The following is a 17,095-nucleotide window of genomic DNA, read 5'->3' as shown; positions in this document are numbered from 1 at the left end:
CCACGACCTGCTGCACACTGGCAGAGAGCTTAGCTGAAGGAAAGAAAAAAACCCCAACCAACTAAACCACACTATTTGCACAGCTTGTTAACTCTCATGATTTTATGTCAGAAATACGTTGGCTTGCTTGACACGCTGCATAGAGATCAAGAATGTAAGAAAGCTTTGCCTCCTGCGTAGAAAGGATCAAACATCTTTGAAAGTCTACTTCCTGGAAAATCTTACAAAATCACAAAGGGTGCTGCTGAAACAACTGCTCCCAAAACTGAACTTGCTCCATTCCTGGCAGTGTTCAAGGCCAGGCTGGACAGATCCTTGGGCGACACGGTCTAGTGTGAGGTGTCCCTGCCCATGGCAGAGGGTTGGAATTGGATGATCTTAAGGTCCTTTCCAACCCAAACCATTCTATGATTCTAAGATTCTATTAACTGTATCTCAAAACCTCATGGTAGAGACTCTCTGATCTTAAAACTTCCAGATGATTAAAAACTCACTTTCTTCAGAAATCTTTCCCAGTTACACTATTGTCCCAATGAGAAAGTTTCTCCCAGTGTTTGACCTCATTTTCCATTGCAGATAACAGAAGCTCTAGGTCTGTTAAACTTCGAAATACAACAAAGTTAGGTTTAATTTGTTTTGCTCACATTCAAGACAGGAATCATTCCACCCTCGCTGAAGGCAATGTATGTCCTGCACTGAGTTTACTAGGTGCTTTGTCATTAAAACCCACCTGTAACTTGGATCCTTCTAACCCTCAGGAAATATCAAAAGTATCTTCTCCTCTTCTATAAAACCTGTTCTTATTTTTTACCTTCACTCTGTTTTTTACCTACTTTACCACTCAGTCCTTGATATCATACCGCATATAACAGTGTGCTGGTTCTCACCCTCAATGGTTCCTTCACAACTCGTGTCAACATCTTGTGCTTCCCCTTCCTCTAGTCCTTTTGATGCTTTTTGTGGTTTGGGGTTTTCTAAATCATAGAATAATCATTTAGGTTGGAAAAGACCTTTAAGATCATAAAGATAACACTACCGAGCCCACCGCTAAACCATGTCCCTAAGCACCACATCCATAGGTCTTTTAAACACCTCTACACTCAACCACTGTCCTGGGCAGCTCCTCCCAGTTTCACAACCCCTTTGGTGAACAATTTTTTCCTAATATTTAACCTAAACCTCCCCTGACACAAAAAAAAAACAACAAAACAGAAGAGTTTTCCTCACCATAGGCAACCCCTATCAGCACCACTTGTCACTGTGTAAGACAAGGCAAAGAGTGAATTATAAACCACATCAGTGTCAGAAATACGTACAAAACCACAGTGATGGGTAAAAGCCAAGCACAGAGATGGCTGAAGTTACAAGGCTTCTCCTGCAGGCATCCAGTTATTTTGAAAGCAGTTCAAATAACCTTGCAGCTACTGTTCACTGTGTGTCCTCCTAAGGGAACTGGCAAGCCACAGCCCATACTGATTTCGCACCTCGGCTTTGTGTGAATCCTCCTCCTAGGGGTTCAGCTGCCTGCGATCCAAAGCCTCGTTCTGACACAGCAGAACTGAGTAACCTTGGATGAAACTTCTAAGGAAATTGCCAGCTTGCAAGAAAGCTGTGTGACAGTACTTAGGCTATAGCCACGATGCATAGGGACAGCGAATTTGCAACTAGACATAAGATCATAGAATCACAGACTGGTTTGGATTGGAAAAGAGCTTAAGATCATTCAGTTCCAACCCCCTGCCGTGGGCAGGGACACCATTCGCTAGACCATGTCACCCAAGGCTCTGTCCAACCTGGCCTTGAACACTGTCAGGGATGGAGCATTCATCACCCTTTGGGCATAGAGGACATACTGGAGAGAATCCATGAATGGGCCACAGGGATGAAGGAGGAACTGGAGAGAGCTGGGCCTGTTCAGCCTGGAGAAGAGAAGGCTCGGGGGGGGAATCTTATCAATGTGTAGAATAATTGAAAGGAGAGCACACAGAGGATGAAGCCAGACTCTTTCCAGTGGTGCCCAGTGACAGGACCAGAGGCGATGAGCACAAACTGAAACACAGGAGGTTCCCCCTGAACATCAGGAAACACTTCATCCCTGTGTGACAATGCACTGGCACAGCAACCTGAGGTTCCCAAGGAAGTTGTGGAGTCTCCCTCCCTGAAGAAATACAGAAACCATCTAGACATAGTCCTGGGCAACTGGCTCTAGGTGGCCTTGCTTAAGCAAGGGGGTTGGACCAGACAATGTCCAGAGGTCCCTTCCAACCTCAGCTATTCTGTGATCCTGTGAACTAGATGCCTTCCCTGGAGGTGGTATGTCAATGCTTTGCCTGGTTGATGGCTAAACCTAGTTATCTACCATACATCTCAGTCAAAAAATGACCAGGTTAAAGTTAGGTATATTTTGCTTTCCTAGTCATTTTGTGCATAGGAAAGGGTGAACAAAGTGACTGAGAGGGAGCGTTACAGCTGACGACTGCACTGGCTTTCCCTATGGGGGCAGCTACCAAGCTCTCTGTCTAACAGGGCCTATGCTGCTGACCAAGTACACCGAATACTTCTTAAAGTTCTACTGTTATGAATGCACTGATTAAGTAAGAAAGCCTTTGTTCATCATAAGTCCCTACAAACTAAACATTTTGTCTTTGCAGGCAAAACCCAGAATATCATCTCCCTTACCAGTCCATGGAAGATATCTATGAATTAATCTCCTACAGACTACTTCAACAAAATTATTCTTGTAATCAATTTTAGTCCACATAGTCCACCTATAAACAACATCAATAAAATTCCACCCAAAAAAGGACTTTCTTGTATAATGTCACTTTTATATCATTCTTGGCACTTACAATTACAGAAGTGAGACAATACTTCATTCCGTACTAAGGGATAATCTCCTATAAACATTTGTCTAAACATTTTTCATGCCTTTTTGTGTATAGTTTGCTCTGAATCAGCCATTCCTTACAAATCCATGTTCAGAGATGAAGCTTCCATCTCTTGTTTCTAATTATAAGCTGCATCTGACATTTCAAACGGCAGTTACAACATGCACAGAACAAACATTTAATTTGCTTTGTGAGATAGAAAGTATCTGAGCTCGTGAAGAGAAAGTGAGTTTCAAATACAGCTCACCAGCTTCCCCAATTCAGGCTACGTAGTCCTATGGCACAATTCTTTCTTCTGGAAGACCAAACTTGGATGGGCATGAGAAGCAAAGACTGATACTGTCATTCTTCCTGTAAGTTGCACCTGAGCATTCAAGATATCGAATCAAAACTGACAGAAATAATTATTTAGGATCTCTAGCATATGGCTGCTTATGTCACAAAGAGAAGCAAATTTAAAGCTACAGTTAGTCAAGCAGCAGTTCCTCTAGAGGAAGATACAAAAGGTCTTTAATTCAGAGAACATTACATGGGCCTTAAAAGTTTCTGCTTGCTCTCTTTGCTTGTCAGTGGCCAATTCCAGCATGTACTGTCAGTCCCAACACAAGGGCTGACATTGTATATTACACATCTGCACAACAACCAAAAACCAAGCTGCGGCATAGCAAACCTTCTTCTATTTCCTCACCACAAGTGGAGCTGAGCCTCAGCTCAGACCATTAACATGAGTTTAAAACGGAAAGCCTTTCTGCAAGTTCAAAAGGAACATACCCAGGCACTCTACAAGCTGCCTGCAATCCCTCACAGGGAACTGGACCCTACTTAAACCACTCTGACAGGCAGGTTACTCCTATTACCTATTTCCCCTTTCCTTACTCTTCTTCTCTCCTTCATTCATACACTAATTGCATACAAATGCCATACATACAAATGGATTCACAGCCCAGAAACCCCCGTGTGCTGGGCTGCATCAAAAGCAGTGGGAACAGCAGGTGGAAGGAGGTGATCCTGCCCCTCTGCTCTGCTCTCCTGAGACCCCACTTGCAGCACTGTGTGCAGCTCTGGTGTCCTCAACATAAGGACATGGAGCTGTTGGAGCAAGTCCAGAGGAGGCCACGAGGATGCTCAGGGGCTGGAGCACCTCCTGTATGGAGACAGGCTGAGAACATTGGGGCTGTTCAGCCTGGAGAAGAGAAGCTGTGTGGAGACATCAGAGCAGCTTCCAGTGTCTGAAGGGGGCTACAAGGATGCTGGAGAGGGACTCTTCATCAGGGACTGCAGCAATAGGACAAGGGGTGATGGGTTCAAACTGAAACAGGGGAAGTTCAGGTTAGGTCTAAGGCAGAAGTTCTTCCCTGTGAGGGTGCTGAGGCGCTGGCGCAGGGTGCCCAGAGAAGCTGTGGCTGCCCCATCCCTGGCAGTGTTAAAGGCCAGGCTGGACAGAGCCTTGGGCAGCCTGGTCTAGTTGAAGGTATCCCTGCCTGTGGCAGAGGGTTGGAACTGGATGCTCTTAAGTTTCTTTCATCCTAAACCATTCTGTGATTCTATAAATAATTTTGGTTTGGGGGAGGTTTTTTTCTTCCTCATTTCTGAGCAAAGATGAGTGTATGTGGCCAAACATCTGGCAAGATATTCAAGTCATTTTCAATCTTTTAGTGAATCTTAATGTTCCCATAAAACTTTCTCCATAAATTAACAGCCAAGTGAAAGCATCTGCTTTTATCTGCTACTAACACACGATGTACCAAGGCAACACTTCCACTCAAAGTACACAAATGAAGCATAACTTCATCAACTCTAACGCAGCAGTAATAGCAGCAGCGATGAGCATTAACCCAAACAAGAATCAGCTGTCTACATTCCTGAGCATACTGTTAGCTGTGTGCTAGTTATTTGTCCACAATTCCAAGTATTTTACTGGCATTGACATTAAAGTGCCAGTCACTTTCAGCCCTCATGTAACTGGACAGACATTTATCTTACTGCAGACATTTCACAACCTATTATTTAATTCAGCAAGCCAATTCTCCATGCCTCAGGATGTCCAGTTGCTTATTGATAGAATCCTTCTAGGTAGCAACTAACACTAACTATCCTAGTCCTTCACATTACGCTGAGCCACAGTAACAAGCAATCTTGCCTGAAAGGAATAGAAACATGGAATAGAAACATGGAATAGAAACATGGAATAGAAACATGGAATAGAAACATGGAATAGAAACATGGAATAGAAACATGGAATAGAAACATGGAATAGAAACATGGAATAGAAACATGGAATAGAAACATGGAATAGAAACATGGAATAGAAACATGGAATAGAAACATGGAATAGAAACATGGAATAGAAACATGGAATAGAAACATGGAATAGAAACATGGAATAGAAACATGGAATAGAAACATGGAATAGAAACATGGAATAGAAACATGGAATAGAAACATGGAATAGAAACATGGAATAGAAACATGGAATAGAAACATGGAATAGAAACATGGAATAGAAACATGGAATAGAAACATGGAATAGAAACATGGAATAGAAACATGGAATAGAAACATGGAATAGAAACATGGAATAGAAACATGGAATAGAAACATGGAATAGAAACATGGAATAGAAACATGGAATAGAAACATGGAATAGAAACATGGAATAGAAACATGGAATAGAAACATGGAATAGAAACATGGAATAGAAACATGGAATAGAAACATGGAATAGAAACATGGAATAGAAACATGGAATAGAAACATGGAATAGAAACATGGAATAGAAACATGGAATAGAAACATGGAGTAGTTAGGGTTGGAAGGGACCTTAAGATCATCCAGTTCCAACCCCCCTGCCATGGGCAGGGACACCTCACACAAAACCATCTCACCCAAGGCTTCGTCCAACCTGGTCTTGAACACTGCCAGGGATGGAGCATTCACAACCTCCCTGGGCAACCCATTCCAGTGCCTCACCACCCTAACAGGAAAGAACTTCTTCCTTATATCCAATTTAAACTTCCCCTGTTTAAGTTTTAACCCATTACCCCTTGTTCTGTCACTACAGTCCCTAATGAAGAGTCCCTTCCCAGCATCCCTATAGGCCCCCTTCAGATACTGGAAGGCTGCTATGAGGTCTCCACACAGTTTCTCTTCTCCAGGCTGAACAGCCCCAACTTTCTCAGCCTGTCTTCATATAGGAGGTGCTCCAGTCCCCTGATCATCCTCGTGGCCCTTCTCTGGACTTGTTCCAACAGCTCCATGTCCTTTTCATGTTGAGGACACCAGAACTGCACACAATACTCCAGGTGAGGTCTCACCAGAGCAGAGTAAAGGGGCAGGATCACCTCCTTCGACCTGCTGGTCACGCTCCTTTTGATGCGACCCAGGATATGGTTGGTTTTCTGGGCTGCAAGCGCACACTGCCGGCTCATGTTCATTTTCTCATCATATAGACAACGTAATGCAAGAGAAGAAACTCTCTTGGGTAAACAGACAATCAAAAAGAGTTGGAAATCAACCCCAAATACCACCCATGTCCAAGCTGCACCCCAGAGCCAAATGACTGGCTTTTGCAACCTGTGAGAAGGGGTTTTTGCCCTCTCCAGGCATACAGAGAATGTCTGTCTGTCTGTCTTGCTGCCTGACAACTGACAACCCATGTTCACATTTAGCAATCAGTTTACAGTACATCAGTCACTGGAGGAAATTACAGCAGGCAGTAGGTCAGGAAAGCATGGATTAATGGCACAGCTGCCATGCCAGAGCAGCTCCACAGCTCACAGTCCTTGCTCCAAGAAATCATTTCCTGCTTTGGACCAATCTGTTTCCCACTTGTCCGTTGCTCAACTGAAGGGAATCTTATTCCGTACTACCCCAACCCTCCACAGCAGCCACTTACAGACTGCTGATCCATCAATGACACTCAGTAGCAAATTAAATGTCATAGATACTCCCCCGTGTCAATCATGTGCCTATTGAAAATAAATGAGGAATCAATGCAACATGGGTAGCTACAGCTAGGAATCACTGCTCTAGTCATACAAGGTTGGTCTGGCCAAAGATCCTGAGGCGCTTCTTGCACTCAATTCAGTCAGGCTATCAAAAAAGCTGTCAGCCAGTTAATTTCCAGCTTAGGAGGGCTCATTCTTAGTGGTAAGAATAACAGACTGGTTTGTGTTGCAAGGGATCTTAAGGCTCATCCAGTTCCAACCCCCTGCCACAGCCAGGGACACCTTCCACTAGAGCAGGTTGCTCCAAGCCCCGTCCAACCTGGCCTTGAACATAGCCACAGCTGGGCACGTTGAAGATGTCAGTGGTGGGGGGGGCAATGATTTAAATTAGGGGAGAAAACTCCTCCTGGCCAGACAAGCTCCTGTCTATAACCAGACACATAATGAAAGGATTTGCTGTGGAAGGACTTCTGCCAAAGCAGCATTCTCCTTGCCCCACAGCCCCCCCATCCAGCAGCTCTCCCACCAACGCAGGGGAACCAGCTGGGGTGCTCAGATACCCTCTATTCAGAGCCTTGCAGCACCAGGCTGCTGGGATACGCAGCACAATTGACCTGAACCCAGCTCTCAAGTGTGTCTCTTGGATGGCGTTACACCGCGGTGAGAACCTGCTGCACCGCGCTTTGGGCACTGCCTTGGTCTCCACCTCGCTACTCTCAGTGAGCTCGGACCAGAGGAACGCAGCCCCTCACTGTGAGCAGAGGAGGATGCAGTTTACCAGAGGAAGGGATCGGGTAAATCGGGATTGATGTCTCCGCTCCGAATCCCAGCCGGGATTCCCATGGGAAGAATGGAGGCGGGGGGGAGCGGGTGAGCCCAGCCCTGGGAGACCCACCGCGCTCCGCCGGTCCTTGGGCGCCCCCTGGCGGGACGGGGAAGGGGAAGGGGAAGGGGAAGGGGAAGGGGAAGGGGAAGGGGAAGGGGAAGGGGAAGGGGAAGGGGAAGGGGAAGGGGAAGGGGAAGGGGAAGGGGAAGGGGAAGGGGAAGGGGGTCTTGGGTGGATGAACTCAGTGAAGAGGCCGGTACCGGGGCTGCCGCTCCCACTGCTAGTCCTGCTTATCAAATCAGTATCACAAATCAAATCAGGATGCCACAAAAATGTTAGTATCAGGCAAATCCTACACTTTCTGCAGGGCGCTGGTGGAACTGCCAAGGCAGTTTACTTGGACTTGCACCCTTTGTATAGTCATTTTCTTAAGGAAATCAATGGGAATTTGGTCTTTTACTGCATCAGTTTTCACGCAGTACTCAATGGGTACCAGGGAGAGAAGCCCAGGTAAGATTTCCCAGCAAAGCTTGAATTAAGCCACTTGCAGTCTTAGGTTCCCATTCTTGCCTGATACAGTCCCACTCCTAGTTCATTTTTGCAGTTCAGATGGTCTCCAAACACCTGCACTGAATTCCAAGTGCTGTACTCAGCCTTTGTAGATACAGTATTTCTGCATGCTCAGAGCTGTGTGATTCAGCAAAGCACTCCAGCTTGTTCACCAAAACACTTGGGCATGCATTCATTTTTCAGCATGCACATCGCTTCCCTTACCTCTGTATAGCTTTTTCTGGGGCACAAATGCCACTCTCAAGCCTACCTTTCCTTGAGAATCAGGGCTCTTTAAGGATGTGCACACCACCTTGAAGAAGAGCAAGTTCCTAAACCAGAGCTGGAAGGCAACTTCACAGCTGTGTAGCATTTGCAGCATAAAAAGGCAAGCAGAAGGCAATGAACACAACTTCATTTTGTTGATTTGCAGTAAGCACACAGTAATTACATTTGGCTGATCAGCGGGACACAACATGAGGGGCTGAAGCTACTCAGACCTGAGTTTTCACAGAACAAATGCTTTGCACTGCCAAGAGTTAGCATCTGCAACTGAACCAGCAAAGGACACTTCAGTTCCAAGTGCAGGGAAAAGCAGAGCTCCTCAGAGCAGCTGAGGTTTTGCTTTCAGGCATCGTGTAAGAAACTAATACTATTTAGCCACTCTTAAAGATTGCATGCTGCAGGTTTTAAGTGCAAAAACAGACTTAGAGTCACACACGCTTAAACCCCAAAGTTACCATTTGTACAGCAACCTCAGCACAGCTTTTTGTACCCATGTATTCTCTGCCCCCAAGTTAGAACTTCCTGCTTGATTAAAATCGCCTTTCTGATGATGTATGGTATAGCAGAGGATACTAAATTCTAGCTTGGGTATGTCTGTGAAGTGCTGCTGACTAATGGTTGCATTGGGAACATAATGCTGACTGCTGGCTAGCTCACTTTCAAATTCCCCACCCTAGCATTCTGTTATCAGAGGGCTGGTTTTGCATTCAGTCTACTAGATGATTTTAAAACATTACAATAGCAAACCTAGGAAAAGGGAAGCTATGACAGCATAATAAAATAACAATGCCTACCAAATACCACGTGCATGCAAAGGCATTGAAAGCCATATAATAGAAAACCACTTTGTAAACTTTGAGCATTGTCAGCCAACTATTGGATGCAATACCTGGAAACATCTTAATTTTACAGCATACTTCCAACAGTCCACAGCAAACAAGGCAGATAAGGCAAGCAGAACTGCAGTCTAGACCTTGCTTCCATCTGGCTTCCACTTCTTGCTCTCACACTTCCTAACTTGGCAAGGCACTTAAAAGTCTCTACATCCATGGTGCTTTCCTGTCTCACCTCTATGAACTCTGAAGACAGATCAGCAGTTGCAATGTATCAGTGACAGGTGACATCTAAATGCAAACCAGCACTGAACACAGAACACTACAACACATACTCCATTAGCTTCTCTGTGTATGGCGAGCTCCAAGCTTTGGCATGCTGCTAAGAAGCTAGTTTTTCTGTCCAAGGTACAAACATCCAATCCTGTATGTAGAATTAGTTCACTATAACTCACATCACTTCAGTATTTTCAACTAGGTTTAAGCACCCTATTTGAGAAAAATCTCTCCCCGGTGATCAGAAGATAGGCATGACAGCCCAGCTACATGCTGGCTACTGAACCCCACAAACTGATAATGTTCTCCACATGCACATACTCTTTTGGGATGTTATTCACAGTTTTCCCTGAATACTTTTAACTTTAGTGATACACAACTTGTTTTCTATCACCCTAGCCCAGGAAAGCTGTTTAGCACACACCTGAGCTCTTCCATAGACTTGTCCTTAAGGATACTAGGCATCCAAGACTCCAGCCTGGCCATGAGGTTAGCAGTACCAACACATCTATCTACAGACTCTGAGCGTACATATTCGTACTGGATCATGGTCTCAGACTGGGAACACCAGTACTGATGTACCTAAGCTAAGAGAGTTATGCTGGTATCCTCTGCTTCCGAAACACCACCTCTTCTTCTATAACCAAATCCAACTGCCCCAAACATAGCAAATACACTTGCCCCAGTCAGGATTAACCTAAGGCTATGTGAAGCTTTCCAGTAACGTGCATTGGAACACCAAAGACCACAATACACTGCCTTTTTCTTATTCGAAGAGCTAGATCATCTGCAACCTGAAATTCCAAGGACCCAAGAACAAGCTTGATAAACGCCATCCCAAAGGAGTTTTCTCATGTGAAAGTAGTTACAGCACAGAGAAAGTGTTGCCTTTTGTTTGTTCTGCCCTCCACGAGTCTGCTCCTATATCGCTGCTATTTAAAGTACAAGAAAGTTTCCATTCAATTTTACTGACTTTCTCACCTTCCAAAAAAGCAATCTGACAGCAACATTTGCAGTTGCGACAACAAGAAAAGCTCCACAAACAAATGACTAGAATCCCTGATCTGCCTACTGTCAGGTATTTTAGGAACACAGGAAAGACGAAACAGCAAGAAGTGAATAGTCAGCTCCTGTGTGAAAACTGCAAGCTTTTCTGGGAGCAATGCTCTGTCTTCTGTAACATTTCTGAACAATCACACCAGACAGCAGTGCTCTTCAGCAGAGAGACCACAGCTACATGCACCCCTGTGTATCTCTTACAGCTGGGTTCCTGGCTATGGGTTGAGAGGCTCAGCTGTAACACAAGCAATAAAGCACAAAACAGGGTCAGGGTAAAAGCAGTTGACTTCACTGCCATCATATCTAGATTCGAATAGCTGTAACGGGCATCACCTATTTCTCTGTTTAACCATCAGGTTTACTCGTAAACCTGCAGGTGAAACATGGCAAGGGGAAGGAGCCGACTCCTTCAAGTGGAGCACCGCAACTAACGCGGCTTGGAAGTACTTCAGCCGGATGGGCAGAAACAAGAGCCAGATGCAAAGTTACCTAACTGAGCCCGTACTGCACATCCCCAGCCAGTTGTGTAACGAACCTCAGGGCAATATCACGGGTCTTCATCCGGCACAACTCCCTGCTGGCTTTAGGGAGCTCGAAACAACCAAAACCTGCAACAACGGCACCCGGTTTTCTCCCTTTTAACGAAAAGATTCATTTAGCGCTACGGGAACAGCGGATCAGATGAACTCGGCGAGTCTGTCACCCCCGATTCAACGGCATAAAGAATTCGCCCTGCATTTAACTTCCCAACCGCAGAAACTCACCTCATGAGCGCTCTTAAACCGACACCGAAGAGCTCCCTCAACAACCACCCTGCTCCCGGCGGCGACCCTTGAGAGGCACGGGCGGAGGGCGACCCGCGCTTCTGCGAGTAAAACTACACCGCCGGCCTCCCCGCTCGGCTTCTGCCCCAAGCTGCGCCGCTCCCCGCTTCCACTGTGCCCCACAAGCGGGAAGCGCGGAGCCACAAACCCCGGCCCGGCCGCTCCCCAAGTTTCCCTCAGGTGCGCCCGCCCCTACCTGCCTGCTGCCGGCGGGAGCGCCCCGCGCCGCGTCCCTCTCAGCGGTGGGCGGGAGGACAGGAACGCGGTCCCCTCGGCTGGGCGAGCCCCATGTGAAGAGGAGCGCGGGAGCCCGGCGGCTCCACCGCTGAGGGGAGGGGACGCGGGGAGGAGGCGGGATGGCGGCCGCTCCCCCGCCCCGTGCCGGAGCGGCCGTAGCCCGCGGCAGCGCCCCCTGGGGGCTGCGGTGGGGCCGAGCTGCCCTCGGCCGGGTGGGGCGCGGGGGATGGAGAGGGGCGCCACGGGCCCGGCCCCGCGTTCGATCCCCACCGCGGCCGCAGAGGGGCGGCCCGGGGCCTCCCCGGCACGGGAGGTGCTGGAGGGGCTCCGGGGAAGAAAAGGGGGCTCAGAGGGACCTGATCGCTCTCTGCAGCTGCATGACAGGAGGTCGTAGTGAGGTGGGGTCGGTCTCTGCTCCCCAAGCACTGTGTGCAGCTCTGGTGTCCTCAACATGAGAAGGAGCTGTTGGAGCAAGTCCAGAGGAGGCCACGAGGATGCTCAGGGGCTGGAGCACCTCCTGTATGGAGACAGGCTGAGAACATCGGGGCTGTTCAGCCTGGAGAAGAGAAGCTGCGTGGAGACCTCAGAGCAGCTTCCAGTGTCTGAAGGGGGCTACAAGGATGCTGCAGAGCGACTCTTCATCAGGGACTGTAGCGATAGGACAAGGGGTGATGGGTTCAAACTGAAAGAGGGGAAGTTCAGGTTAGATCTAAGGCAGAAGTTCTTCCCTGTGAGGGTGCTGAGGCGCTGGCACAGGGTGCCCAGAGAAGCTGTGGCTGCCCCATCCCTGGCAGTGTTCAAGGCCAGGTTGCATAGGGCAGAGCCTTGGGTGACAGGGTCTAGTGTGAGGTGCCCCTGCCCATGGCAGGGGGTTGGAAGTAGATGTTCTTAAGGTCCTTTCCAACCCCAACCATGCTTTGATTCTATGATAAGGAACAAGGGACAGGACAAGAGGAAACGGCCTCAAGCTGCACCAGGGCAGGTTTAGATGGAGCTGAGGAACAATTCCTTCCCCAGAGGGTGCTCAGGCATTGGAACAGGCTGCCCAGGGCAGGGCTGCAGTCACCGTCCCTGCAAGTGTTCACACAGCGTGGAGACGAGGCCTCAGTGCCATGGGTTAGTGGTGGCCTCGGCAGTGCTGGGAACGGTTGGACTGGATGAGTTTAAAGGGCTTCCTGAACCTGGTTCATTCTGATTCTATGATTTCCACCCTTCCAGCCAGGGGCACCGAACTCTTCTCTGTGGCCACCTCAGCTAACCTGGTCACCAAGGGAGAAACTGCATGCCACAAGCACAGGGATAACTAAGTCCAACCAATACTTCAGTGAGCCTGCAGTCTGGAGTTAAGCATTTGGTTAACTTCAGGCTGCAACATCCACATGCCAACAAGCAAGGCAGGGAAGCAGCAGTGCTGCCCTGCAGAAGCTGCCTGATGGCTCAGATGGCTGCTGATGGACCACTGCTCCTCCTGCCATGCAGGCATTGCTGAGCCTGCAGTACCTCTCTGGATGTCCTCACAGGGATAGGATGGCCCTAACTAAGCAGAAAAGAGTCTTTAGAATGCAGCACAAGGACTTGGGATATTAGGATTCACTGGTTTGACTTTTCCCACCCATGTCAGCCACTCCGTTCTTGATCCACCGAACGGCTGTGGATCAACGGCTGTGGCAGTGCCGATGCGTATTCTTAGAGAAAGCCTGGCTAGCTTCCCAGAAATCCTCGGATTACGCAGAGGATGGATCTGCACTTTTCCGTTAGGCATGTGCCTAAGTGTTTGTGGAACACAGCATCTTTGTGCCGTAGCTCCCCACCTGTATAATCTAATTTTCCCTCCCTACCTCGCAAGAATCCATGAAGACAAATACATTGTCCTCTCTTAGGCACAATGATCCGACAATGACAGAGCTCCTGGACCATATACGCTGCGAGAGAGATGCTGCATCGGCATCCCCTCCTCCCCCAGATAGGCATAAAGCTACATACACAAAACAGCTTCGAAAAGAAGGTATCTCCAGTGATGCAAATCTGCCGGGAAAGGAAAGGACCACGAAACAAAGCGATCAGTCTGGGGCTGTGAATTTGATGTCAGGTATTTGCTGAGCTTGCAAATCCTGGACTCCAGCTCCTGTGCACTGCAAGGTGTGAAACAGAGAGTAGGCAATCAAACACATTTGCTAGCCCAGGCCAGGAACACTCATCACAAGTGTTCCAGAGTAAAAATAATAACTATTACTTGGGTGTAGCTGCAATCTTCTGCCAGAAAGCCCTGACTCTCTAATTAAAGGCTTCAGCATCATACCACTGCACGTGGTAGAAAAACACACTGCCAACCTGGTGTTTTTTCACCCTGTGATAGTGCAAAGAAAAAGCAGCATTTTACCGAGTACATTATGCAGAAAGTATCGTTCATCAGCAATTTGTTCATCGCATTAAAATCAAAAAGTCATTTTATTTATGCATCCACAGAAATAAACTTCATTTACTTTTATAGCCCAGTGAAATCTGCACAAAACTCATCTAAATATAATTTACTGCTGTAAACAGTATGATTTCCCATGTCTTTTCTGCTTACCTTTTCTCTGTTTCTATTTCTGTAACAGTAAAGCTGTGACTTTTTCTCTTTCCTCATGCACCCAGTGCATAACAGCCTAACCACAGAACTAACCAAATTCTCCAGAAAGCTAAGCTTTCCCTTAGTTTTCCTTGGATCTCACAATTCTTTGAGCTCAACAACAGCAGAACCATACAGCACTTGAAATATATTGGTGATGCCTTCATGGAAAACCTTTGCACCTTTGTATCAGTGCAAAGGCAGGTTGTGCTGTCCCAGGATAACTGCTGGGCAAAGCTGCTCAGTTCCTAGACTCTGCATGCGGTGTCATGGCTGGGAGCTATGACAGCACACTGGGTTTGCTTCCTGCTAGAAGCACACAGCCTCTCTGCACCAGGATGTGGGATGTTTCCTCAGAGCAGCATTCCTCATAACAGCATTCCAATATCTGAAGGGGGCTACAAGGATGCTGAAGAGGGACTCTTCATCAGGGGCTGTAGCAATAGGACAAGGGGTGATGGGTTCAAACTGAAACAGGGGAAGTTCAGGTTAGGCATAAAGCAGAAGTTCTTTACTGTGAGGCTGGTGAGGTGCTGGCACAGGCTCCCCAGAAGTGGTAAATGTGCCATCCCCGTCAGTGTTCAAGGCCAGGCTGGACAGAGCCTTGGGCAACATGGCCTAGTGTGAGGTGTCCCTGCCCATGGCAGGGGGTTGGAACTGGATAATCTTAAGCTCCTTTCCAACTCAGCACTTAGCTGAGCCCAGATAACACCAAGTGTGAGATTTCTGCTCCATCACCCAAATCATACTTCCCCTTCTGAGGCACGGATACAGTAAGGGCCTTGAACATCACCCTGTAGTTACAAGCCCATGCAGCTACAATGCCTTGATGTTTCTGCCTGCTGGTCTGCTAGTATTGCTGAAGAACCCTTCACAGGGCAGAGAGCTGCAATAAACTAGGACAGAATCGTTGAAAGTACCTGCGTCCTCCTGCGGGTGGCATCAGAATATCTTCAGTGGACCAAGGCTTGCTTAGGCAAGAGAGAGGAGAGGGATGATACTCCTACAGTGATGATCATCACAGCACGAGTACTGCTTTTTCTAGGGAGCTCATATAAACCAACAGATCTTTACATTATATGAATGGGTTATAGCATTTTAAATACAGCTTCCACCAAGATTTCTGAGCACTGTGCATCTTTGAATGGAGCATTACAGAGCTCCTTATAGAGCAAACTGCTCTAAGTAAAGGGATTTCGGGGCCCAAGTGGGGTCCTGGTTGTTTCAGTTGGACGTGAGTCCCACTGAATCCAAGTAGTTTGGATGAGGCAGTGGAGACTGTCTGAGGTTTTTGCTTAGACCACACGTTTAGCTTTAAACTGGAAAATGCAAGCATATAGATCCAAATTAAATCCAAGCTGTGCAGTTTGCCTTTGGAGAGGGGAGGATGTTCTGGTTGATGTTGCTGTGCTACTTCCCAGTTATTTGGAAGTTGTCACCAAGTGTTGTAAAGGAAAGAAATTTAGTGGCAAAGATATCACTAATTTCACAGACCGCTTTGAAGATGCACAAAGCACAGGCTAAAGAGAGCCGTAACTACCCTGCCTGGATTTGGAGGGTGACTGAGCTTTATTTAAAGGTGTTTACCTAACTTGCTCTATATGAGACACTTCAAAGCTGCTGTTTTGCTCTCTGAGAGGTTGTATATATGTTGGGGGTTGGACTAGATGACCTTCGAATGTCCCTACCAATCTGTTCTATAAAGTAGTAAGGAATAGCATCACTGCACAAGCCCCTTTTATTCTGACTACGAAAGCTCTATCACAACCGATGCCCATACCCTGTGTACACTGCAGTTATCACAAGAGGAGGATGCAAATGCATAATTAGAGCTCTTGGCTTCTACAGCTTCAGCAAAATCAGCACTTTATCACCACCAGCAGTAGCTGCCTATCTTTTCATGTAGGCTTCAAACTGATGAACACGAGTGAATTGCCATGGTCATCCAAGAGGACACAGAAGAGTAAGTGCAAGCCAGGATATCAGAAACTACAGCTTGAAGGTGTCCACTTGTAACCAGAGCAGGGTTGTCCTGCAGTTTTAAACTGCCATGTTACAAGTGTCATGCATGTTTCTGGTAGCTGTATAGTAAAGACCTTATCACACTGAGACAAGTGAGTGCACTCCCCCACACCAATATGCACTCTCAAGCACACAAGTGCTAATGACCAAAGCTAAATGACTGACTGCCTTACCTGCAGAGTATTACATAGCCAGTATTTCTTAAGGCTATGAAAGATGACAATACAAAGCCCATTCTTGTGCTGATTTTAGCATACTTTGATTTTCTCAGAATTTGAGAGAGTGCCTTGTACTGCTCAGTTGCCCATATGACTAAATTGTAAAGCCTGAGACCACAGCCACAATAGAGCTTCATCAACTAATGCCCAGAAACCACCATTGGTTGACACTGTTGCTTGCAAAAGACTTGGATTAATCCCACTAGAGACCAAATACTTGATTTCCACAAGGACTAGTGAGGTGGAACCCCTTTGTTTTAAAGCTTAGCTATGTGAAAGAAGGCTGAGGTTCAGCTCATCTGCCTTTTGAAAACTGGGTTCTTTCAGGCCGTTTCCAGGATCAGAAATCACATATGCTGCCCTAAAACTCATCGTTGATCTCTGCTGACATAGGAACAATTCCAGTTTTCCATTTCCTCCTATGAATTTATCCTTAATGAAGCAAGATTTGTTCTCCTGAGATTGAGAGTTATGAATCTGTGTGTACGATAGTCATCGTGAGTGGGTGGCACAGAGACCG

The 17,095-nt window shown here is 47.0% G+C and overlaps 1 protein-coding gene across 1 annotated transcript in view; it reads right to left on the bottom strand.

Annotated features, from left to right (window-relative positions):
- CPNE4 (copine 4) overlaps positions 1-11,877 on the bottom strand; it is a 221,920-nt gene extending 210,043 nt beyond the window's left edge. The window contains exon 1 of the mRNA XM_057431321.1: positions 11,684-11,877. The gene's annotated coding sequence lies outside the window, so the exon portion shown is untranslated. The remainder of the gene's footprint in view (positions 1-11,683) is intronic.
- Between the last annotated feature and the right edge of the window lie 5,218 nt (positions 11,878-17,095).

Source organism: Pezoporus wallicus, unplaced genomic scaffold (assembly GCF_028554395.1).
Source record: "Pezoporus wallicus isolate ANWC-B61680 ecotype Strahan unplaced genomic scaffold, APGP_CSIRO_Pwel_v1 scaffold_11491, whole genome shotgun sequence".
NCBI classification, from domain to species: Eukaryota; Metazoa; Chordata; class Aves; order Psittaciformes; family Psittacidae; genus Pezoporus; species Pezoporus wallicus.
Note: the sequence above shows the minus strand (reverse complement) of the source record. Positions and strands in the feature narration are given on the sequence as shown.